This window comes from Nannobrachium achirus (genome assembly GCF_963921795.1).
Source record: "Nannobrachium achirus genome assembly, chromosome: 22".
NCBI lineage: Eukaryota > Metazoa > Chordata > Actinopteri > Myctophiformes > Myctophidae > Nannobrachium > Nannobrachium achirus.
In genome coordinates, this window is record NC_137829.1 from 23,887,168 (window position 1) to 23,912,169 (window position 25,002).

Sequence of the window (25,002 nt, forward strand, 5' to 3'; positions counted from 1 at the left end):
GACACGCATGGTTAACTTCCCAGTCAGGAAGCAGGTCCAGTATTGGAGCACTCTGGCAGAGTGAATAGGAAAACAAGTGATTGTTTGTCAAAGTTATGACACTTATCCCTGGCTGTCATTTCTCCTTCTTCCTGATTCTGTGGACACTGTTTGGAGTTCATACAGTAGGCTGTGTGAAACAAACTAGACTAGACTTGTCTGTCACCCGTTTCATTTGCTGTTTTAAGATGCAAAATCATCAGTGTTCACACAGATGAGACAGCAATACACCCATGTATGCATAGCATAGCATACATGCATTTTATAGCATACGTAGTTGGTTTAATTGTAGTCAAAAGGAAAGATAAGCTACTTTTTGCAACATTGTGTGAGAGAATAATGTCACACTTTCTGTGTTGAATTACTTAAAACCTATTCTACGTAATAGTAGTTTTTTCTCAAGAAATGTTATTCCAGGTTTGGCCACAACTATACTCCCCATGCAGTGCACCTCGTTTTGATCGTCATACAGTGTTTTGTGATGTCCACAGTAATAAGCCTATGTATGGTACAGATTATACATGTGGGTTTTTGACTATCCGTAGGTTTTAATTATCAATTAATTGATAATAACAAGCTACTGAAGCTACTAGTGCAGGCCTTTTGTAAACAGTCTGTGAAATGGCAGTAAACATTATTCCTGTTAAGGTCCATCATTTAAATGGCTTCAGTAGCCAAGGAAGCAAGATAAATCAGATTACAGCCTTGATGTGATATGCATGCACCCAGTTACTGCCAATGAATCAACCAATAACCAGATACACAGCTAGAAGGTCACTAAATTTGTCTCATATTTATTCAGAGCTCATGTCCTTGGAAACTGCTGCAGGCCCAGTGAACAATATTGCAGAGCGACAAATCACAGGCTTCTAATGTGAGTTTTAAACACACAGAAAACATCCCTCAGCAACATGGCATTTGAATGTTTATAATATTGCAGGGATTGTTCTTCAAGGATGGAAAGTCTCAGCTATAGCTCAAGGTTGCTAAATTGCTTGAAACAGCACTTTTAAATGTTAGCAGCCCCGGCGGTGTGATAAATACACTTTCAGCTCAATCATTATTTTTCAGAGATTCATCCACTTGGTTACAGACCTTTTCTTACAAGAAGCCTAATCCATTGTTAATTACATAGTATTTGCTAATTAGTAGTATTGAAAGCATACATTTACATTGTTAAATATAATTTCACCTGACCATGAGATACGACAGTGACTTGTGATAAGCAGGACAAGATGTGGTATATTATGCATTACTTTATATGATTGTGTAGGATATAGAAACCACACGGAGGCCTGTCAACAGCTCAGGTTACTTTTGTCAAGAATGACTGTGTGAGTAATAGCTCTACTAGTATTTCTTTATTAGTTTTTGTTATGTCTACTATATCAGAATTCTGAGTGGGATGTCATTAAAAGGTGGGTACCTTTTCATAATCTGGCCCTTTTCATCTATTGACAGGGTTACAGCAACCAGACCTGTTTCTTAGTGGGGTTAGGTTAAGCAGGCCCTGTGTTGTGGACAAGGATGAACTGGGGCCATCACTAATTGCAGTAACCATTTTGGAGGAGGACTGATAATAATTGTGTGTTTTTGCCCATTTCTCCGTTCATCCCTCCAATTCTTACCCGTTTCCACAAGCTTGCACTCATTAATCAAAGACGCTGAACTCCTGCTGAGGGCTGAGCAGGTCCATCAGAGTGGCAGCCAGTTCGCTATAAAGAACAGTGCAGAGGCTCTTGACACATGAGCATAAATAAATCTAAGGTCTTTGTATGCAAACCCTGGAGGTTAATACTGTATAATTCAGTGTCCCCTCTTTGTCTTATATGATTGATGTTTTTAAACATTTAAAGCTGGATGGGAGTCCCTTTGTAGGTCAGGGTTGACACTTTGTGATTGGGTGAGCTTGGGGGAGAGGTATTAGGGGAGGTGGATTATTAGGAATATGTCAGGGAGATTACTCTTTTTCGCTCATCTTCCACTCGGTCTATTTTGCTCAACTCCTGGCGAAGCTTGTCATAAAGCTTTAGCTGAACGAGGGATGTTTTCAGTGATTGAAGTCTTCCCCTCTGTGTTAATGGGGCTGATGTTTGCAATGTCAATGGTTGGGGTTGTTTGTTCGTCTGTTGTGTATTTATGTGCACCCTGAGCTGGAACTGCTGGCTTGTCGCAAGTTTAAACTGCAGGGATGCTGGCGACAGTGAGGAGACAGGGATTTGTTGAATAGACTCCATATTCATAATTCAGGGCCAGCTGGTTGCAGGAGCAGCAGAGACATTCAGTGGCTATTATAAACCATTCCACTCACACACCAAGATTGTGCCTCAGCAGCCTCCTTTTATTTATTGATCTTTTTGCATTTAAAATCTGGTCACTGCTGCCACAAATGCTGGCCATTTTAGCTGCGCTAGGCATGCTTACTGCAGACCCATTTTTGAATATTTAATTCTGGCTCAACATTGTGTGGCATGATAAGGGAATTGGGGAAAGTAGAAGACTCATTCCTTAAAAATGTTTGGGTCAGCACAGAGGCCAAAATGTTAGCATCCAACTCAGTTAATTGACTAGGCTCCTTACTCGTTCTCTCCACATAGGAGATGGCCTTGCCATCACATAATCCTCCCCCCCCCCCCCCCCCCACACACACACACACACAAATAAACGTTCTCACATGTTCTAGTTTTAAAGAAACTTCTTGCTAACAGTGCAAAGTTAATTACTCGCTGATGTAAGGCAAGATTGAAAGGCTGTGCCAGCCACTGTAAACAAACTTCATTTTTATTGGATTAATGCTCCCAAGTGCTAGCCCTCTGTTTTAGCTGAGTGGTTTAAAAGGATCCACAGCGTGGATGGAGTGGATTATCAGGAATAATCTGTATGGGCAGAGAGGCGCCTCATGACAACGTGTAGGCTTGGATTATTGCTAATACTTTTCAATTTTAGTGATAGATTTTGTAGAACATAACCAAATGACATTGCGTGTAAGTTTGAAGAATTATGTCACATCTTTCACCTCATCAATTATTTGCCTTTGTGGGTTTATTTTGCAAAGTTATATTATTGTTCATTCTAAGGCCTATTATAATGTGTGTGTGTGTGTGTGTGTGTGTGTGTGTGTGTGTGTGTGTGTGTGTGTGTGTGTGTGTGTGTGTGTGTGTGTGTGTGTGTGTGTGTGTGTGTGTGTGTGTGTGTGTGTGTGTGTGTGTGTGTGTGTGTGTGTGTGTGTGTGTGTGTGTGTGTGTCTCACACACACACACACACACACACACACACAGTATATATAAAGCATATATATAACCGTAGGTCGCAGTTAACTATGAAAACCGCCACATCTTGTCCGTAACACCTCAATGTCTAAACAGTCCAGATAAAGTTAACTGTCCATCAAAGCCAAGGCTCTTTATCAGTTAGAGGTGAGTGGCTTATAGGTATGCATCTGTGAATGCAAAGAAGACACACAATTTGACGTGCAACATGTTCACCCCGTCCTGACTTTCCAGCGGTACACGTCTGTAATCCAAGTTAACCAACACAGCTGTGAAGTAGAGAATAGAGAAAGAAACCTGCTACCTGGACACAGTTATTTATTACTCATTACTTTGCACACGGCTTTCTCTCTAGGCAGCCTCATGTCATTGTCTATTCTTTTAATGATGGCACAGAAAAGACAGCTCAGTAACATGAGGAGGCTCAGCTGTGCTGCAGTTCAAAGAGTTACCAGGAAAGACCTTTATTTGAGGCTGGGGAGTGACCTTTTTTGCTCTCAGCACTGGATGAAACATCCTAATATAAAAGAAACTAATCTCTCCTTTCCACTGATGTTCCACACTACAAAATGGCACAGATGGTAGTTGCAGGAAGAGCCTGTAATAGGTGAGGTGCACATCAGTGTTGCTATTGATGTTGAGTCAAACACAGTTGTCTATGGATGGAAACCACGCTTCCCATCCCAGCTCCAACAAATCCTGCATGAGCAGAAGCTCCCATCATGTGTAATCCAAATATTTTGAACTGATTTACAAAGGATGTAGCAAGAGGAGGGAGGAGGGGGGAGGAGGAGGAGGAGGGGGGGGGGGTGCACAGCATCCTCCCTCTTTTCAATAGAGCCCGACCACCAGCGTATTATTTAACTTTTTGTCCCCATTTGTAATTGTAACCACTTTAAATCTAGTGTTCCTAATTTGGGCATGTCATTACATTTGCTAGTTTCAAATATCTTTTAAGAAAAGGTAGATCTACAAGCTCAATGTTGCATTGTTGCAGAGCTTATTATCTGGTTAAATAAAATAAAGTTCCCTTTGAAAAAATTATTTAAACAAATGTTAATTCTTTTGCATATAAAGGTATCATTTTCTCAAATAGAAAGAAAAAAGTTTATCAAATACATTAGAAAATCGGTCCATGGTTTAGGACACCCAAAATGGGAATCGGCATTGGACTCAAATATCTGACTGCCACCAGTCGGTCTTTACGCAACATCCTCATCAGTTGAACGGGACTGAGCCTAAACCATGGCACATGAATGAAGCGGGCCAGATTTCACTCTAAATTCAGATCTCCTTTCAGAACAGACATCACATTCTACGTCATTTTGAATAGGCGCTGGACTATTGTATTTTGTAGCTGATAAAAGTTTGGATTATGGAAACTCCACAAGGCCTGTCTTCAAACAACGAACGACTCCGAACTGGAATTTTACCTACGAGGGTGCCCATGCTTTTCAATGGGAACGGACTTTGTTGCCATGTGCGGATTTCTGCCAAAAAAAAAACAATCCCTATTGAAAAGCATTGGAAGAATCCGTCCTCATGGGTAGAATAAAAGTTTGGTGTACCGCACCCTTAGTTTTGCCTATAGGCCTGGACTACTGGGTGATATTCTTTTCAAACAAATATTCAATGAAAAATAATGTTTTATGGTATACGATGTCCTTTTGTTGAGGCTTGAGAGTTTTTGGACAGCAATTCAAAAATTATGATACTGTTGTTCCAAGAAAAATGCAAATAGATGCAGTCAGTACTCAGTAGCAAACCAGTCAAATGTAAATGGAGATTTAAGAATATATCCATTCTATGCTGGTGATGATATGCAGTTGTATGGACCCTTAAATACCTTTTTAAACATATAAATATATATATAATTAATTATGTTGTAAAAGTCTCCACCAGGCCTATATATTCACACATGACGCTTGTTTATCTTAATTGAATCGTTTATTTTCTGACTTATTAGTAAAGATGAGTGGTAAAAAGACCTTTTATCCAACTTTTAAACATTATTTCCATTAGCGTCTATGTGTTTCCTGACATATGTTCTCTCATGTTTTCCTCAGATGGTTTTCATTTCCACACGTCTCACTTCACAGCGGAAAACACAAGGGAATATGTGATAGTTACTATCCCTGCTCTCATGGTTGTCTTGTGTAAAACTTTACTGTGTTGTACGTAACCTGAGAGTTTGTGCCAGTAGTGTAATTGCAGGGTGGGGATGGGGGGAGATTGGATCACAGTAAGAAAGAGTCCCACATCAATAGAGGATTACGGATATCCAGGATAGGTTTATTAAAAAGGCAAAGCAGGCAGAGTGTTTCACTGAATAAAATCCCCTTCTTTCAGTGAGACAAGAAGATCGAGGGATAATTCCTTAGACTCCATTAATTGGCTTGAAGCCATTTTGAAAGAAAAATATAGGGAAATGCCTACAGCAATCAAAGCCAGATTGTTACAAATGAAGGCAAATAGCCTGAACTCACTTGAAAAACATGAGGAGTACCTTATTTGACTTCCTCAGTAGAAATATGCAGGAAAGGAAAAAAGGTAGATTAAATAAATTACAAACCTCTTTATGTCCAGTGACTAATAATTATTGATAGCCCTCGTCATCATGATTAACTTATAATCTTTGTCATTATCGGTAGTCCAAATAGACTTGGCAATCCATTATAATATGGAACATCTCATTGTAGGTCTGGAATGTCTAAGACGGATTTGACTAAGGATATTTGAGTGATGCGTTGAGGCTGGAAATCGCACAGTGTACAGCGTCTGTTGCTGACACTGGTGTAAAACTGTCCCAGCACTTCATTTCCTTCACATTCCAAACAAAATGAACCCAGATGGAAATGCGTAAATAGTAGAAATTTGCTGGCTGGTCAGAAATGTTTGCTGTGCTTACACAAGTGTTGTCGTTCTTGAGATAAAATCTCCTGAGCATGATAGTTGCTTTGGCAGAGGGTGCATGTTAGAAAGGGCTTATAGTGTGGTATGGCTGTACTTGGACTAATTTCAAGACAGAAGCTTCAGCTGAAGATGCAATGCTTTGCTCGAGATGCATTTTCCAGAGAGAAAGCAAGAGAAAAAAAAACAGATTAAAGTACTACCAGTATGTCTTGTGTACATATGCTGTCCTGTACAGAACACATTTTGTTTTATCATGCCACTTACTGGACTCCTTGGTTCAAAATGTTGGCTTCATAGCTGCTGTAGTTGTCATTCAATAGTCAGTATTCTGTACTGCAAATTACTCTTTTTGGTGTTTCATAAGGCCTGGTGTTGCAGTACTTTGAGTTGCCGTTGATGTCTAAATGGATAAGTCATCATCTTCCCTTGGGGCCTAGGCTCTTCCAAATTTGCATTTAAATTTTATTTTTCATGGAGCTTTCAGAGCCAAATGATGCCGAATGAATAAATCAATAAAATAAAGCAATTAAGCTGACACTGTTGTCTTGTGTTTCAGGTGCAGAGCAGTGATGTCACAGAACTGACGACAGCATCCTACAGTAAGTTGTCTGGTCTTCAACTACCTGCCATGCATTACTCCAGTATAAACAGTTGAGCTCTGTTCTCTGAAGATGCTCCGCTCATTTTGCATTACAAAAATAATTTTGCCTTGTTAAATTACATATTGTAGGGAAGACGTGGAAGGGCCAGACTTATCGGAACACTTCAATTTAAAGTATTATTTAGGTACAGGATTAGAAATTTCCAATTAGGCTGAGATTTAACAAGGCCCTCTTTAATGGAATTAGTTTGCACTACATTACACTTTGCTCTTAGTTTGTGAATTTCTAATTAGTTCCCATCTTGCATAGAATTAGTGTCTGATTTGTGTAACTTTTTTAGTTTTTTGTTTTGACTTTTGGGTTATTGTTAAATAAATTACTGTCACCCATACATGGGATAATTGGTGGGATTTGAACAGTTCCTTGCCTTTTTGTTATATATTTGAAGAGCCACTCTGCATACACTAGCTTTGAACAGTTGTTGCTTGGCTGCCCTTGTAAATTGTATTGTTTCCCCATTGACAGTGTCAGTAGGGATCTTTAAGCCTCAGTTCCACTCCTATTTGTAGTACCGTGCATTTCTTTTACATTTTTTGCACATTGAGAATGTACAGACGTCCAGACTTCCACTGTGTTGAAACATTGCATGTGGCTGACTGTACATTTAGATCTAAATAAAACAAGTGAGTTATTCCTCTCCAAGTCGATTTTTAATCCGGCATCAGACACAGGTGTCAGATAGGCTTTAGTACATTTCACGGGTAGCAGGACAATGTTATTATTGGACTTCCCCTTTCCACATGGCTGCTTATTGTGCTTCTGAGAAATGTGAACAATCTTGGCGCACAAAGTCAACATAGTGCAAACTAGACACGCTCTTTACCTCAGAAGAATCAAAGGTGGAGTCAAGAAAAAAAAAGCGCATTAGTGAAATAATTACATTGTTCACGTGCCTTGCTCAATGTTGAGCTTCCGCTGTAGAAGAGGCATGAAGACAACTAGCAACTACCACCTGATCCACAGGAAAAGCCTATTAGAATGTTTATGTGGCTGACCCTGGCAGGAGAGAGGTCACCTCACCCAATGCCGACTAACTGTGCTGGAACGGCAATGGGGAAAATGAGCCGGGCTGGAGGAATCCTATCATCTCTGAAGCTAGGCGTCCTGTGGGTGTAATAGAAACCTCCCAGGATTTACTACGGCCGTTATCAGTAACCTCCAGTTTACCTATGGGCTCCACCCCACAACACTTCCACCAAAGAGGCAGCTGGGGGTGGAAAAACAAGAGAAGATGATGAGAAAGGGGGAAAAAGGTGTGGTGAAGAAGTGAAATGAAATTAAGGAGAGGAGAAAGGGGTGTTAAAAAGTGACAAAGTGAGACATCATTTTAAAATCTCCCAGTGTGAAGTGAGTGATGCCTTTTTGTCTCCACCAGGCCGAAAGGCATGGCCGAGACTATGTTTTGCCCCCTATCCCTCCGTCTGTCTGTGTGTGTGTCCGCCTGTCCATCCGTCTGTTACCAGCTAATTTCCGGCACTGTTGGCCCAGTCGATGCCAAACTGTGCACAGTGCACACCCACTCCCTGGATGCCAATTCAGAACCTCTGCCTCACATTTTTCACATGGCCCTGTTCTAGCGCCACCATGAGGCCGATCTTTGCAAAACAAATGTTTTGACAGTAGGCCTACTCTTACAGATTTTGTCCAAAAATCACACAAATCCATCGACAGTTTCTCTATAGTCATGTGATCAACATGGATCATATTCTATCCAGATTGGCTAAGATTGGCTTCCAAAGTTTGCTGGAATGGTTCATTTTTAACAAAATGCCTCCCATCATTATCGCAGCGTGCAATTTTGGTGAAATTGTGCATGCACATTCTCACTAGGCAGAGGGAGAAATGCCACTTAAGAATGTTCAAATCAGGCTCATAGTGGCGCTATAACAGGCTGATTCGTGTTTTTACCTATAACTCCACCGATCAGTATAAAACTTTGTATGCGCACAAGTTCCCTGGAGGCCAAGGAAAAACCTTTGCCCTGCATTTTTCACATCTGCCTTTTATAGCGCCATCAGGAGGTCGACTTATGTAAAGCCCATTTTTTTATATTACTCCTTAAGATTTTATCAAAAAATCACGCAAATTGGTACACAGCATCTCAATTGTCATTTGATCAAGGCTTATCTGTCCGATATTTCATATTCCATCCTAATTGGCTAACATTGGCTTCCAAAGTTTGCAGGATTGTCCGTTTTGAACAAAATGCCTTAAATCATGAACGCAGCTTGTGATTTCGGTGAAATTTGCACGCACATTAGGTCAAGGAACAAAGTCCACCCTTTTCACTGGAGCGTCCGATTGCCGTGAAAGACCAAAGAAGACATGGCATCTTTTTCACATTGGCCTATTATTATAGCGCGACCAGGAGGCCACAATAACCTACCTGACCTGGCGGAGACCTGTGCTTGGAAGAGCACTGTATCTAGTTATGAGTTCATTTCATTAAGCGTCCCGCGAAGCTCGGCCGATGCGGGACAGGAGGACACATACAAACATATACAAAGTGACGTCAGATGTAGGAGCAGTTGGTTAGCAGTTAGCACCGCTCGGAAAGAAAGGACTGACAGAGATAACTGTTTGGGTGGTGAAAGCATGAATGTAGTGGAGATGCAAGGATGAAATGCGTTGAGCTCCGTGAACCAAGGAACGGCAGAAAGAGTGTGTGTGTGTGTGTGTGTGTGTGTGTGTGTGTGTGTGTGTGTGTGTGTGTGTGTGTGTGTGTGTGTGTGTGTGTGTGTGTGTGTGTGTGTGTGTGTGTGTGTGTGTGTGTGTGTGTGTGTGTGTGTGTGTGTGTGTGTGTGTGTGTGTGTGTGTGTGTGTGTGTGTGTGTGTGTGTGTGTGTGCATGCCCCCCCCCCCCTCAAAAGAGGAGGGGAAAAAAAGCATTTGATGACCTCCTACAGTTAACGGTGGTGGCTTCAAAGAGCAGGCTATTTTCTGTGACTGGCCCTGAATGGCTAACAGATTGCTGTGGCTGTGCAATATGATGGTGGTAGTAAATACTGGAGTCCAGTCCACTCTTCCTGCTGCTCAGTGCTCCGAGCAAAGCGGTGTGCTGAAAGAAATAGAGGGTGGAATAGAAAGTGATCCTGAAGTGATGAAATGAACTCTGTCGGACAGAGATAAATCATTAACTAATGCAAGTGATATAGCTTTATTACATGAATGGGTTTCTTTTCTTTTCTTTTTTTTTTAAGTTACTTTGGTTGAATTTAAAAGGCTCAGGGATCAAGGTTGGGTCACATGGCTAGCATGCAACCTTTCCAACTATTTTAGGATACACTTTATACATACTGCGGGTCCGGCAAGAATTATTGGAGTATAAGCATTAAGCACAAAGTGGCAGAGAATTTGGCAGTAATGTGAAAGTAAAATGTCAAAAGTAATAATTATAAAACAATGGAAAAAGAACCTGAGGAAAAATGAGAAGAATACATTATGTTGTTGGTATAATGATGTAATAAGGACTTGAACCTCTTCCCCTGCTTGTGGCTCAAACATGTCAGGCCTGTGCACTGACAGGAAGGGTAATTCCCCTCTCTTCTGAATTGCAAATATATACACAAATATTGTAGCTCTATGAATCTATCTGGCTTCACTGCAGTGTTAATTTTGACACCTAAATTTGATTGTCTTTTGAATAAAATTCTGTTTAGTTTTTGTCCTATTTTTAACATCTGAAATATTTTACTTTAGTTGACTAAAGTTTAGTTTACTAAATCTACAGTTGATTTAAAATGTATTTTGGCGGGCCTTGATGGTGTCGTAATGCCTGATTATACTTAGCTGTGTGCCGAAAGTCTTTTCGGAGCATGACACCCACGCACAGCCACGCATAAAATGACTTGTCCAGTTTTAGTCCCTCCCTAACATGTTCAGCTAATTTTTATTTGTTGAAGAAATTGGCATTGTGTTTAGTCATAGTTTTAGTCATTATAGCTTTTTGTTAGTCTTTATTTAGTTTTCGTCAGTGAAAAAAGGATAGTTTTGTCCGACGAAATTAACACTGCTTCACTTAACTGTCACACTTGAATTTACCAAACGAATGTGGGTCATCTGCATCCAGCCAATTGAACAAGGGACATTTGAAAACATCTGTGTCCAGTGTCCACCTCCTTTAAACGAAAAAGCATAGAATATAGATAGATATAGAACTGCTCTATGAACAGCGCAGACTGAGGTATCTATGAAGATTATTTTGTGTGGGGCAGCTTGTGTCAGGGTGGCTCTTACTCTTAACAGGGATCAGCCTGGGGGAGGGTTGGGGTTGAGGGGACCAGGGTCACACATGGCCTCCACTCTTAAGTGCTGTCTCACCAGCAGATAGAATAGATCCCACTGACCCCACTGTTAAACCTCCTTGTCAAGAAGAGAGACATGTCTTTTCGGAGATGCTGTCGTCTCTCACACCCCTCCTCCCTCGCTATTCTCCCGAGTGCCATTTCGGTGCTGGTGGAGCGATCAGCTAACACTGACTTGATACATGGCCATCTGCAGCATTTAGATCCTATCCTATGTGTCCTTCCATCGGCCCTGCCGTGTGTAGATAGGTCATGAGCGCCCTTCTTTCATGTTCACAGCCACTTACTTTGCAGGGGAACTGATGATGCTTGTTATGGATACCATAACCAACACATCTTCATATCGAACAAATGCGTCATGGAGGCCCTCATGGATTGATGACTTATTCTACCCTGTCTGACATGGAGGCACAGCATTGCTACAAATGGAAATGTACTGTATGTCCTCTATAGTCAATTCTGTATATTCCTACGCGTGAGACCCTTTGAGAATAAATATTATTGTAAAAAGAAATTGATAGAATTAAAAAATTGCATGTTGTGGAAATTGTATTGCTTTTGAGCCTGAGCTGATGATTTGATTTGGCCCTTTATTTTTCAGCTGCATTGTCAAACTCAAAATTAGGCTGACTGTGATCTTATAGGGGACTAATTACACAGTTGGTATTTAAAGCTGAGGGATGAGCTCCAGCCAGCTGCAGCCACAGAGGCTAATTTGTTGTCAATAAAGTAGAATTAATCATGTGTACCCCCCTTACAGGGGTGAAAGGTCACGGTAGGCTTGGGCCCCGGGATAGTTGTAGCACATTCTATGTGGAAGATATTGTTTGAGGATTGCAGACCCATAAGGCATATGGGCTTCTGTGTGGTGGTGTGTGCAGATGGCGTGGAAGAAAATTGAATTTTCTTTAGTATCTTTTCGTAGTTATGGCCAGCTGCCTGCCATTCACTCCCTTTTACTGCTGGCATCGAGAGTCCAGCAGAGGCCAGGGGATTTTGTTTTCCTCTCTGACTAAATCAATACACTACAGATATTGTGTTCTACAAAATGAATATCCTAAAGGAGCACTGCCCAAGAACGGATCCATCCCCGCTAGGCTTGTCATGTCCAGTTGCTCAATGTTCTTCTCACCCCCTCATTTTAGCTCTTCCTTGTCCACCGTGTGAGAGTGAAGAAGAAATGAGTCGTCCCCCACCCATAACACAGATCTGAAAGGGCTCAAATAATATCGATGCTAATAAAATGCTTTCCATCCTCGGGCTGCATAAATGCCACTTAGCCGGATGAGGGATCATGCTGGCAGCGGCTTGCTGTGTCTACTGAGAGAGGATCTGTGCCGTCAGCGCTCAGATGCACGTAGAGGTGACGCCAAGGTGAACGCAGAGATGTCAAATGGTTGGAAATCATTGATATTCTGACTCGGAGGCTGCAAATGTCTCAGTGGCAGATGGAGTCTTTGTCAGGAAAAGAAAAATGGCATCTCGGGAACATCAGTGCTGTTTCCCCCATATCAGCTCTGCTGGCGAGCGGTGACCTTCCGCCGCTCACTGGGATCCCTGCGCACTTTGATCAATTATCTTCACTGCCATTGTTTACTAGGCAAGTGGAAAGGATTAAAATGTCAATTTTTAGGGGAGACGTTGTTTGCGCAGTCATGAGGCAGCCTTTGTTGGTGCAGAAAGATGAGATCAAGTGTGGGTGGTTAAACTGAACTTTATCATCATCAACTGAGGGGAGATCTGTGTCCATCCCCTTTTTGATTAAATTGGTCGGCGGCTTAGCATTTGTATTTTCTCATTGACTGTGCATTTAATTTGAAGTTAATCAGTATCACAGAAGATTACATGACACATCATTTTCTGTCCCAATGTAGCAATTTTTTAAACCAACATACCAAAAATGCTAGATAGTGTAGCTAAGCCTAGTAGTTGAATCCGGTATGACCATTATGGTGTTCATGAGAAAAAAATGTACGCTGTGACTGAACTGCAGTATATTATAATATATTCACTTATGCATGGGAATACACTGCATGGGAACTGCTTTCATCCATCCATTTTACCTTGTCAAACAATTATTATAATTGATTTGACTGAACCTCTACCTGTCTAACCTATACCTGATCATTAACATCATTAACATTTTTAATGGATTACTCCTAATGGCTTCTCCAGACATGGCTATATAGCATGGTATCACATTGATGTTTAGTCTCTTTCCATTTGCACCACTTGATTCGTAATGTGAATGAGGTTCTCAGCTTAAAATGTATGATGAGTGTTTATAGAAACAATCCAAATTCTGTAGGAAATGTGGGCTATTCAGGCCTGTGTGCCCTGAATGAAGCTGTGATATGCAATCATAATTCTTGTTTGAAGCAAATTCAAGGTAGGAGAAAATACTGAAAGGTCAGGGGAAAGAAATGAGGAAAAAGAACAAACGATGCAAAAAGCAAATGACACCGGGACCTCAGTTTAATATGTATGTACTTCAGCTTGATGGTTGATTTCATTAGCGGATCTCATTGTTATGCATCGACTGTTCTCCTGCAGCAAAATGAATATTGTATTCACATGGCCTGAATATTCAGGAGGAAATATTTGGATTTAGATGGCATTTTCCATTAAAAAAAAAAAAAAAAGCCTGTACTGCTTCCCTGCCCCCAATGTCGCGAACAATTAATACCATTGTATCGATTGTCATTTGCTCCAGATGTTGGATCATTTGAAGAAGAGTGTTTAATTTCCCTTGTTGATTTGGTTTAGGTTTCCAGGTGAGGCTAGGGAGACTCTTATAACCAAAACATTGTACCAACCCTACATTGTTGTATTTTACAGCATGGCTGAAGGCCGCTGTCATACCTGTGTCAAGTTTGCAGAATTGTGATCTATCTTACAGGTTTCAACGCTATTCTGCTAGGTTTGCATATAATAGTATACAGGCAGTTACAGTATGAGGTGTCTTTTCATTTCACTCCCTATATACCAAGGGTCTTCAACAGGGGGTCCGGGACCCCTAGGGGGTCCTCAGAGTTACTACAGGGGGTCCTCCAAATCTTTGAGTGATAGAACTTTTTCTTTTATTATATATTAATCACTTCAACCCTAGTGTCCATATTCTGAGAACTTTAGCCGTCGAAAATAGCCGATCTACAAGCTCACAACGCCTCACAGCGCAAGGCGTTGTGAGCTTGTAGATCAGCTATTTTCGACGGTGAAAGGTTCAAGTGGTTAAATATCTTAAAACACAAATTGAAATGAATCCAAAATACACTGATAATTGTTGCTGAAACTCTGGAATCTCTGAAAAGGTTGTGGGGGTCCCTGCTTCGTCCTTGGCCAGAAATGTTGAAGACCCCTGCTATATACTATATAGACATGACAGGTGTTTGTGTCAAAATATTTGTAAAAGCAAAGTTTACATGGTCACCACCAGCTCTAAAACATTAGGTCATTGACAATGGAGGTCAATTTTATGAAGCTGTTAAGTATGCTGTTGTACTAGCTCTCTACTTTACAGAGTGATTAAGCTGCCAACGTGCCATAGTGTCATGTTTACAGTGCCATTTATAAATGCATCACTTTAGTCATGTAAGGAAACACAAGCAGTCTCATGAAATGGATATTATAGGGAACCTTTACCATCTTTGGATTGGAATCAATAATGACCCTTGAATGCAGAAAAGTCTTGCCCTCCAAATCTATCAATTTAAGCCTCATATTAAAGCTTGCAGTAATAGCCCCACTTCAAATATTAAATATATATATATATATATATATATATATATATATATATATATATATATATATATATATATATATATAATATTTTTTTTATATATATATTTTGTTTGTTTTGCAAACTCCTTTAATCAACTCTGTCAATCAACTAACTATGTGTGTGCCATTTATTAGCTGTTATACTTAAAGGAGTAGTTCACCCCCAAAATGGCTTTTTTTCTATTGATTACTCACCCCATGGAGACCCAAATGCATTTGGGTCTTCATCCAAATTATTGGCTTATGAATGCGACAAAAACAAAAATATATATATGTTATTGAACTCAAGTCTCCATGGGGTGAGTCATCGATAGAAAAAAAGTCATTTTCGGGGTGAACTACTCCTTTAAGCCTGTGTGGTACATTGAGTACCATTTTGAAAGTAAAGAGTAGGCCTACTTCCTAAACATATGAGACTGTTGTGATATAGGAAACCAAAGCTGGGTTACAGCAGTTTTTTCCCCCCTCTCTGTGTGGAGGGTGATATTACCCTGCCATGCCAGGCACCTGTCCTCCCCTGTTTCAGGCCCGACTGCACACAGCTTTCAGAGGGTAGTGCTCATCGAGGTGCGGTAACAGGAGCTGTGTGGAGCATTTTCCATTAGCGAGGCACTCTGTGTGTGCGAGGTGCTCTGTTTCACACAATCTTCATACAGCGTCCCCTGCTATGACAACAATAACAAGGACAGACCCTGCTCTTTATTGGGCTTACAGGTGGTAGCCTAGTTTATCGGAGATGTGTTCATATTGGCTTGTTCGAAGCCAAGCATATCCCATCCTAGGACGAAATCTAAATGTGGGTTACTTGAAAAGACAGTGGTTTAAATGGCTTTATTTATATCATTTTTAACTAGGATAAATGTTATTTTCTTGACTTTTTGTTTGTCAGACGTGACTGTAACCTGACGATGCAGGCCTGACACTGAAATGGCTCCAGCCTGATGTAGTATGCAGCTAAATTGAGAGTACTGACAGTCTGTGGTCAGAATGAGTATAATGTGGCTTACACAGTGTTGAAGTGTGAAGCAGCGCCTGGTGTGAGAGCCATTCGGACTATGTGGTCAGATGTGGCCACAAGTGGTGGCGGAGCGCTACCGTGGTTTAGCGTGCTGATGAGCACCCCTTCACACTATAAGCACTAAGTTTATAATACACTTTTAGGTATTTACCTTTCAGACTGGCACCATATGGGCTCGTCATGTAAAGGCAGCATACATACACTCAAAACGACGGTGGGTTAAGGGTTGGGTTTAAATTTAAATTTGCAGGCTAATTAATACAAAGCTGTCGCACTTTAAAGAAGCACGGTGACAACGAGCCCATCCCTGCACAGTTGAAAGCTACCGCTTTGAGATAATGATGTGTTTTTCAAATAGGCCTTGATGTGCTATGGCTGTGACCACAATAGCCTCTGGTGCAATAATATCTCACAGCTATGAAATGACTTCCTATTAACGTGGACATTTATAGCTGTCTAATGTGTGTGAGTGGTCAGTGGTGTTCTGCACCACATACTCTGTGTTAGTTCTAATCTACATGATGGCAACGTACATGGACTCTTGAACAAAGCAAGCAGACATGATGGAAATATTCATTTTCTATAGGAGATGGAGCTCTGTTTTTGTGAAGAGGGCTCAGAGGCAGACAGGAAATTAGTTATTTTCTCCGCACATTCATCAAAATAAAAATAGTCTGATGAGTATCCCAAGTGACTCGCAGCCCCGAACACACACTATTGAAGCCACAGCTGTATGCACCATGCGCTTAATGTGAACTCTCCGATGAATTTCAGGTGTCTTTTCTTTGCTTCTTTTTGAATAATGTTAAGCACTTAAACCCAGTATATACTTTGTGGTGCATCAAATAGACGATCTACGATTTGTTGTGCGCTTGTAGATCTGCTATTTTTGCAGTGTTCACCTATTATGACATGGCCATAATAGGGATGCTAGGGTTCATGTGATTAAATCCATTACTCTGTTCTCCTCATCATAGACTGTAAAGGTTCTCCTCCCACGTCAAAAAGCTGCTGTCCCTCATTTCCATCACGCAAGAACTAACAATCGATTCACGACACAGCCTCTTCAGTTTTGTAACCTTCAAATGTTACTTGAGCAAAACTCTTGGTGTACAACACAGTTTAAGTATGGGGGACGACTTGAGATGACAACACTGTTAGACATTTTCCTCTGTCACCTCTGTCCGTGATAACCTTTGATTTAATGGCTAACAGGCGTAGTGTCGACAGAGGTTGCTTGTGTGCCAAATGACTCAGTCTGTGGCTCTTGTTCAGTGTGAGTCTGAGCTTAGATAATGGAGTGGTTTTTATTTTGAGCGTCCTTCCCCTTTGTTTTGTGCCGTGCTGTGTGAAGTGACGGCAGAGATCAGGAAATGATAAGTTACTTTTTTAAATGAGCAAAACTGATTTAATTGAACATTTGTTTCAATTGCTGCCAATCCTTTCTGAATAAACTCTACCAAAGTGTTATTCAGTATTATTGATCACTGTTGTTGATCCTGCTTAGTCTAACTATTTGGAGTACCTGACTGCTAAAGCTATTTGATTCTCAACTGTCATAGTCACCAGACAAAGGCCACTATTATTATCATCATAATTCAACCTCACCTAACCCCAGCCAGGCCCTCCCCACTTGCTTTTAGCGTGGAGCTATGACTATATCTGTTCAAATTGTGTTTATGGCTTATAAATTGACATTTGCTTCCTGCCCTTGGCCAGCTCATGGCAAACCAGAGATCTGGGTAAGTCTCTCAGAGGAAATTAGGCCAAATGCGAGTCTCCCTACTTTATTCATAACATCTGAACAAAATACGAAGATGCAGTAATTACTTCTATATGTATATCTTAAGTGCACATTGTTAGGGATGCACCGATTTGACTTTATTGGATATTGGACAACGGATCAGACAGGATAAAAAAACCATGACGAAACATTTTAGCATATAATTATTATATAACGATATCCCACAGTCTTATCCAGCAAACCTTTACGAGTTGCCATTGCATTTTGCACTCGGTTGCACTGACTGCACTCCTATCCTACAATTAATAAATTGCTTTAATTGAAGGGTAATGCATTTTTTAATACTTGCTATGTAGCCTACTGTAAGTATCGTGTATCGGACGGGAAATACCAAAATTAATATATCAGATCAATTTGAAGAAAAAAAAAAAAACCTGTATTGGTGCATCCCTATTCCCTACACTTTGTGTTATTATTACCAGTAAGACTCCCAGGCTAATCGGGAGTGAAGCGACTGCCACGTCGCATACACAAACTTTAGCTGGTCATTTAAACCATTACGGAAATATCTGTATGTCCAACAAAACCAAATTATACCAAATGACGCATCATTGTGTACAGTTCTTGTTCAATGAACACCACATTTTCATTGCGACCGAAGGTCGCAGTTTACCATGAAAAACGTCACAGCTTGTCCGCGTGTAGACGTCCGTGCACACATTTTTACAGTCAAACCAATAGACCGTAAACATGTGTCATCATGATGTCATCTTGCTCTGATGCCACTGTGATGTCAGGGGAACCACCCTACCAGAAAGGGTTTGCCGCTCTGACATCACGCTGGCTTCACTGTGACGTAACAGAATCCCTTTTATGCCCATATATGGAGTTCCCTGATGTCATCAATATTAATGATGCCCCGTTAAAGAGATCCCTGTGATGCCAGGGGGAACAATCCCTTTTATGCCCATATATGGAGATATGGAGATCCCTGTGATGCCAGGGGAACAAATCCCTTTTATGCCCATATATGGAGATCCCTGATGTCCACATCCCTGATGTCCACATCACCGTGGCGCGACCTCGCCCTTTAGCGCAAGGTCGCTTGTCGCTCTGAGGCGTCTTAATAGTTTAACAGGCTTTCAGAACTCCAAATATTTGACTCCGGTCAAATATTCCATTGATTATAGGCAGAGGTAATTATTTCGGCATATATTAAACACATAGACAAATTTAAAACCTTTTGAAAATGATCTTGTAGCGTTATTATGCATGTTGCTACTTTCAAGGCATCCATTCCAGATGTGTTCACACAAGATTAGAAATATAGTAATTGACAAGCCAAACTGAACACAGTCCTTTGTCATCCAATTGGATCTACGCGGCACATCTCAACATATCAGATATTAGCTTTTTAGCAATTGACATGAACCGTTACAGAGCTGTTCTTTTGGTCATAAACAACCATTCCACAACATCTGATGCAAATATATGAATCTGCAAATCTACGAATCTACTTGGAAGTTATGCATGTTTTTGCCATAGGTCACTCTCATTACAATGCCCTTTTTTAGGCAATTAGCGTGCACACACACACACACACACACACACACACACACATACACGCGCACCCACACACACGCACGCGCACACACACACACACACACACACACACACACACACACACACACACACACACACACACACACACACACACACACACACACACACACAGTCACTTGACCTTCCTGCATCCTACATTTCAGCCTCATAGGACTGACTAGACGGTGGCTTAGGAAGATTAGACCAACCGCTGGCGGCGTTTTCAATTTTGAAAAAAATTGTGATGCCCCAATATTCAGTTTTGCTCCCAATATATCTATCAACACATCTGACAAATTTGACGCTTCTATCACAAAGCTAGCTATGCTGCCCCAATAATAACAGTTTTGTAGCAAAGGTGCAATGACCTTGTGACTTGGTTTGCACATGCTTGCAGTTTTTAATCAAGCTCTTCACATCAGACGTGTGTATTCTTTAAGGCTGTTCCATTCAGGCAGGATTTCACAAAAATCCTGTACTAGGTAGTTTTCAGTTTCTGCTGGTGATGCAGACATTTCTCTAGTGTTTTCCTCCTCTGCTGATTATAAATGCAAATTTCGCACATTAATGAAATGTGCTTTTGTGTATAATGTTACGCCAGGTTATATGCTCTAAGATAATTGGTCTGTTTCGGCACACTAACCACAATAAATACAACAATGATTCCTGAATGAGACGTAACAGCAGTATAATTTGTTCAGTGTACCGGTTGAAGGGATGCCTTTGTCAAGGTTGACATGCATTCCTGTGTGATGTACAGCTAACGAGGAGATTCAGATTTAGACATTATATTACACTAAAAATAGAAGTGTAGATCTTGCCCTGCACTTATTGCCCAACGTTTTTGAAACATGTCTTCGAGCTTCAAGGACACTTTCAGTAAGCTCCAAACTTTGACATATGGTAGGATTGTGGGCTACATGTGTCATTGAGGTTGATTTATATTGGCGGCGTTACTAGTATTTAAAGGTCATTTCGGAAAATGTATTAGAATATGCTAATGATGGGTAGTAATATATTACAAACTGTGAATTGAAACGCAGCTGTTGCCGGAGACTGTTTTGTCTTGGAATCCACCTTGACTTTTCTGTTTGTTTCCACAATGACTGCGTTGAAGAAAAAACTGTCAACTAGTGACAGAAAGTCCGCAAGCACAACAAAGAAAGCAGTGTACGTTGTAAGTGTAAGTTTGCCTCATTATTTAATTTTCTCCCTTTTTTCTTCAGGCTATATGTAATTTGTCTTTCTTTTTCTTTTTTTCCTTTTATCTGTGAGTTCACATTTCCACATAATACTGGCAACAAAACTGGGAGAATGTGATTGACTTATTAAGGTGAATAGCTGGCTCGTAGGCGGCGTGCAGCAGCAGATGAACCGGGGGAGATGTCATGTGCTGTGACCAGGGAGAGCTCCTCTTCTTCCCTTTGTGCAGATGCACACACCATGTCTGTCTGTCTGTTTGCGCTTCCGTCTCCCTCCCTCTCTCACATTACCAGTGTGGACCTTTTTTCAGCTAAGTTCAGCCACTCACAGCACGCTTAAACATCACAAGAGCCATCACTGTCCAGCCGTGATGGTCTCTGACAGAATTGGACACAGCTGGACTGCAGCAAATTTGGGAGGCACATGAGAATAGGGCAACGAAAGTTCAGCAAACTTCCACTGACTACGGTCGGACAACAGCAGCAGCTGCTCTCTGGTCTGATAATGTTCTGTTTTTATTCCTGCATTTTGAGTGGTCCGCTAGTCCCTGGGCATTCTGAAGAATGTGCCAAGGGAACCGGATGGTCTCATGCCTCTGCCCCAGTAAAGCATTGCCCTGTTGTTATCTCAATCATAACAGCTCTGGCCTGTCTGGAATGTCAAGGGCCCCACTAGAGTCTTTGTGGGACAAACATGTGTCCAGGTTCTGGGATCATAATGCCATGCTTTTCTCCACACACCAAAGTGACTGTTGAAGAGATGGGAAGCGGGCATCTCCATTAGGGAGCTTATGCAAATATTGAGGCGATGAAAACTGTGCTTCCCATGGGCAGTCAAATGCATGGATAATATCGCATTTCTTGCAAAGAACAAATGCTTTCCTATCAATAGCCAAAGAGATAATTTGAAATAGAATTCTCCTGACTTCAATCTATGTAAAATATAGTGTTTATTACTATTATCAATATCATTATTTGTCTCTAATCTGTTCATTATCCATCCTTGTTATAGCCTTTTGGTTAAATAGCCTTGCAGATAGTACAGATTTCAGATTACTCCACTTTTTCTGGATTGGTGAACTACTGTGTGTGTGTGTGTGTGTGTGTGTGTGTGTGTGTGTGTGTGTGTGTGTGTGTGTGTGTGTGTGTGTGTGTGTGTGTGTGTGTGTGTGTGTGTGTGTGTGTGTGTGTGTGTGTGTGTGTGTGTGTGTGTGTGTGTGTGTGTGTGTGTGTGTGTGTGTGTAACCACCATCCTCCCCTTCACTGTAGATGTGGACATATGGACGGCGTGTAACGAATGCTCTGTCAGGGACAGGATCTATTTTATTGCTTCATTCGGCTCACTGCAGTCCCACTCCCAATGCTGCTGATATGTGATTTATGTTGTGCTCTTCAGAGAGAGAGAGAGTAGGGGAGAGAGAGAAAGGAGCCCTGTACAGGAATGAGAAAGCCATCATAGTGATGTTTACCTTGATCCTGGCTGCCTTTTATTTCATTCCTCACGCTGACAGTGGGAGAGAAATGGGATAAAAGCCCTGTTTGGCCAGAACGTTCCCTCTACATAAATAGCAGGGAGACATTGTTTATTTGGTCATGCGGAGCATGTGAAGGTCATTGACATTACAGTGTCATGACTGGCAGCACCCTTGGACTTTGCACCCCCATTGTTTTTGGTATGATATAATTAGCCGGAGGAATCAGCACTCCGTCACACACTGACCTCGCCCCTCACCACACACACACAGGACAACGATGTCTCTGCATGCGTCTGTATGAGCGTGGTCTGGACAACTGTTTCCCAAACAGTGGGTCAGGACCCATTTATGGGTCCCTGTCATGTTGTGTTTCCTACATTTTGTTTTTCATTATTATTTCAAAATATTTTCAAAAACCATTCCCCAAAAAGCTAAGATTTTCATGAATAATAAAAAAGAATATGCTATAATTTTTCTAAATAATAAATAAAATAAATGTCATAAATCACAAAACGAATGTTTAAGAAGTAGTGAAAATAGCCGCATTGTGAGCTTCACTAGTTTAGGTCCCAGGCAAACATCTAATTTCTCTTTTGGGTCTTGAGCTAAAAAAAAAGTTTGGGAACCACTCCAGCCACGCACAAACTCAGCAGAAACCTAGCTACTGTAGGTACAACACCTCATGTACAGTATATTACTGTCTTATAAGGAAAGAAGTCGGATCCACGATTTTGAGTAGAACAAATTTATAAAGTGCCCTTTGGTGTGATGTCTTTTATTAAGCAGTGTGGAATGACAGATAACCTTTGCTCCACTAGCCTAGTCTCATTTTGTAGCTCTGTCTCCTGTCAGGTGATTGCATTCTATTTATATTCAAGCTGTTTCTCATGTTTACATGCAAATACACCCTCCCCCCCACCCGTGGTATTAAACAGAGTATTTCAATTGCTGAATTGATATCACATTTTGAGTCACACAGTCCAGCTGTGTTGCCACCTTGCTTTGTGTGGATAATTGAAATTGCAAGGTAGAGCTATGCAAATGATGTTTTCTTAAGAAGAGCCGTTTTTTATTTATCACACACATTAACACTTGGTGGGAGCTTCAAAATATGTTATTTTACCAAAGAGAGAAGTGTGAAGTCTGGTGGGAGCTTGAAAATATATTATGTTAGCAAAGAGAAGTGTGAAGTCTGGACTTGGTAAACAGACCCTTTTTTTAGTTTGTTCCGTTATTGTGACTAGGATGTTAACATTTTTGTTAGTTCTGTTTGAGTCAACATTTTTCCAGCTACAGTCAGGCTTTAATAGTGTGCCACATTTTTAAAGAACTAGCTTTAGTCTTTTGTCATCTAATTAAATGGACTCTCGGTTGATGGTGTCACAGCCTTTGTTGAATAATCAACAAAAGGAAATGGAATTTGTTTTCGTGCACATTTTGCCTCGTCTTGACTCTGAATTCTACCTTGTTATCTCTGTTATTTCTTCACTGCGTCTTGTATGACAATTAACTATCTTGTTAAGCGTGTAGAAGATGCTTTTAGAGTCCTTCATTGTTCTTTGCAGAAAGCAATAACCATTTTGTTTTTGTCTCGCTCCTGACATATGTGTCACATGCGTTGTGCATAATAAGCAAGAAGGTCTCCAATCAGACCAAAGATGGAATTATTCATTTTTTTCCCCTCTCACACACCCATTCACCCATTTCTCGCCCATATTCAACTCTTTACCTCCTGGCTCCCATGCAATATCTTTCTCGTTGCTTGGATCACAGTCAATCTATCGATGGGTTAGCTTGTTACTAATTATAGGTTGCAAATGTATGAAATGTATCAGTCGTTACTCGTTAGACTTAACCACATTAACCCTGGCATCCTCTATTTTGGGCATGTCAATATCTAGCAAAATAACCCAACAACTTTAAATAGATTGGCTATTGTCAATCAGCTATTTTGACTGTTCGCCAAACAAGGACGTACAGTAAATAGGGCTTAAGTGGTTAAGGAACCAATCAGAATGCGGTAGTGCTGTGCTTCTCAAACTTTTACATTTCAAGGTCTTCTCTAACTGATAGTATACAAATGGAACCAGTATAATGTCAGAGTTACAGACTTGCAAGGGTCAATTTAGATCCCCCTAAAAGGAACCTAGAGAGTCCCTGGAATCCACTTTGAGAACCACTGCAGTAGGGCACACACTAATTTAATTGTCCATTCATAATATTCACTGGAGAATTTGACACAAATAGAGTGTAGTTGACATTACAGTTTTATTTTTGTATTTTTCTCCCTTTAAGAAAAGTTTTGAACATACACTTGATTACACTAAAGCCCAAATGAGCAAAATGATTTCCTAAATTTTCATTATCAGCAACAAATAATCACTGTAATGATGCCTTCAGGAAATTAGGGAGTAGAAAATGATGTAGGCTAGGAGTAAACAAGTAGGGTGAGATGGGAATTTGTGTAATGTGTAGTAATAACACGGTGTAAGCATGATTATCTCTAACAAGCATTGGCTTGCCATGCCATCCCTGGTCTGCCTTTGGAAGCATTGCAAAAACAATTGTACTCTAAACAGCCCTCATTTTACACAGTTACAGGTTCATAGGGAATAACATACTGTATAATGAGGGAAAAATACATTTTGAAAAGGAATCAATGATGACATCTCATCAAAAACTACCTGTCTCTGTTGGTCTGTCTCTGTCTCTGTCTCTGTCTCTGTCTCTGTCTCTGTCTCTCTCTCTCTCTCTCTCTCTCTCTCTCTCTCTCTCTCTCTCTCTCAATTTTTGTTTAAACAATGTTGGCTGTATGCAGCAAGCAGTCACATTAACATAAAGAAGAAAAGAGGTCACTGCTTTTTATAAAGCCGAAGTAGTAGATTAATTGCAGTTGATTGGGGGATGAATGAAGTGGCTTGTCCCCCTCCCTGTTCTTCCTTACCTCCTCCTCCCTTCCTCCTCCTTTCTCTCTGTACGTGTCTAATTAAAATGT

The 25,002-nt window shown here is 40.8% G+C and overlaps 1 protein-coding gene across 12 annotated transcripts in view; it reads left to right on the forward strand.

The window, feature by feature from the left end:
• baz2bb (bromodomain adjacent to zinc finger domain, 2Bb) overlaps window positions 1-25,002 on the forward strand; it is a 66,752-nt gene that overhangs the window by 1,813 nt on the left and 39,937 nt on the right. For 11 of the 12 annotated variants that reach the window (XM_080752522.1, XM_080752523.1, XM_080752529.1 and 8 more), the window contains exon 2: window positions 6,778-6,820. The gene's annotated coding sequence lies outside the window, so the exon portion shown is untranslated. Of the gene's footprint in view, window positions 1-841; window positions 914-6,777; window positions 6,821-25,002 lie in introns of all 12 variants that reach the window. The other variant, XM_080752526.1, reaches the window with a different exon arrangement.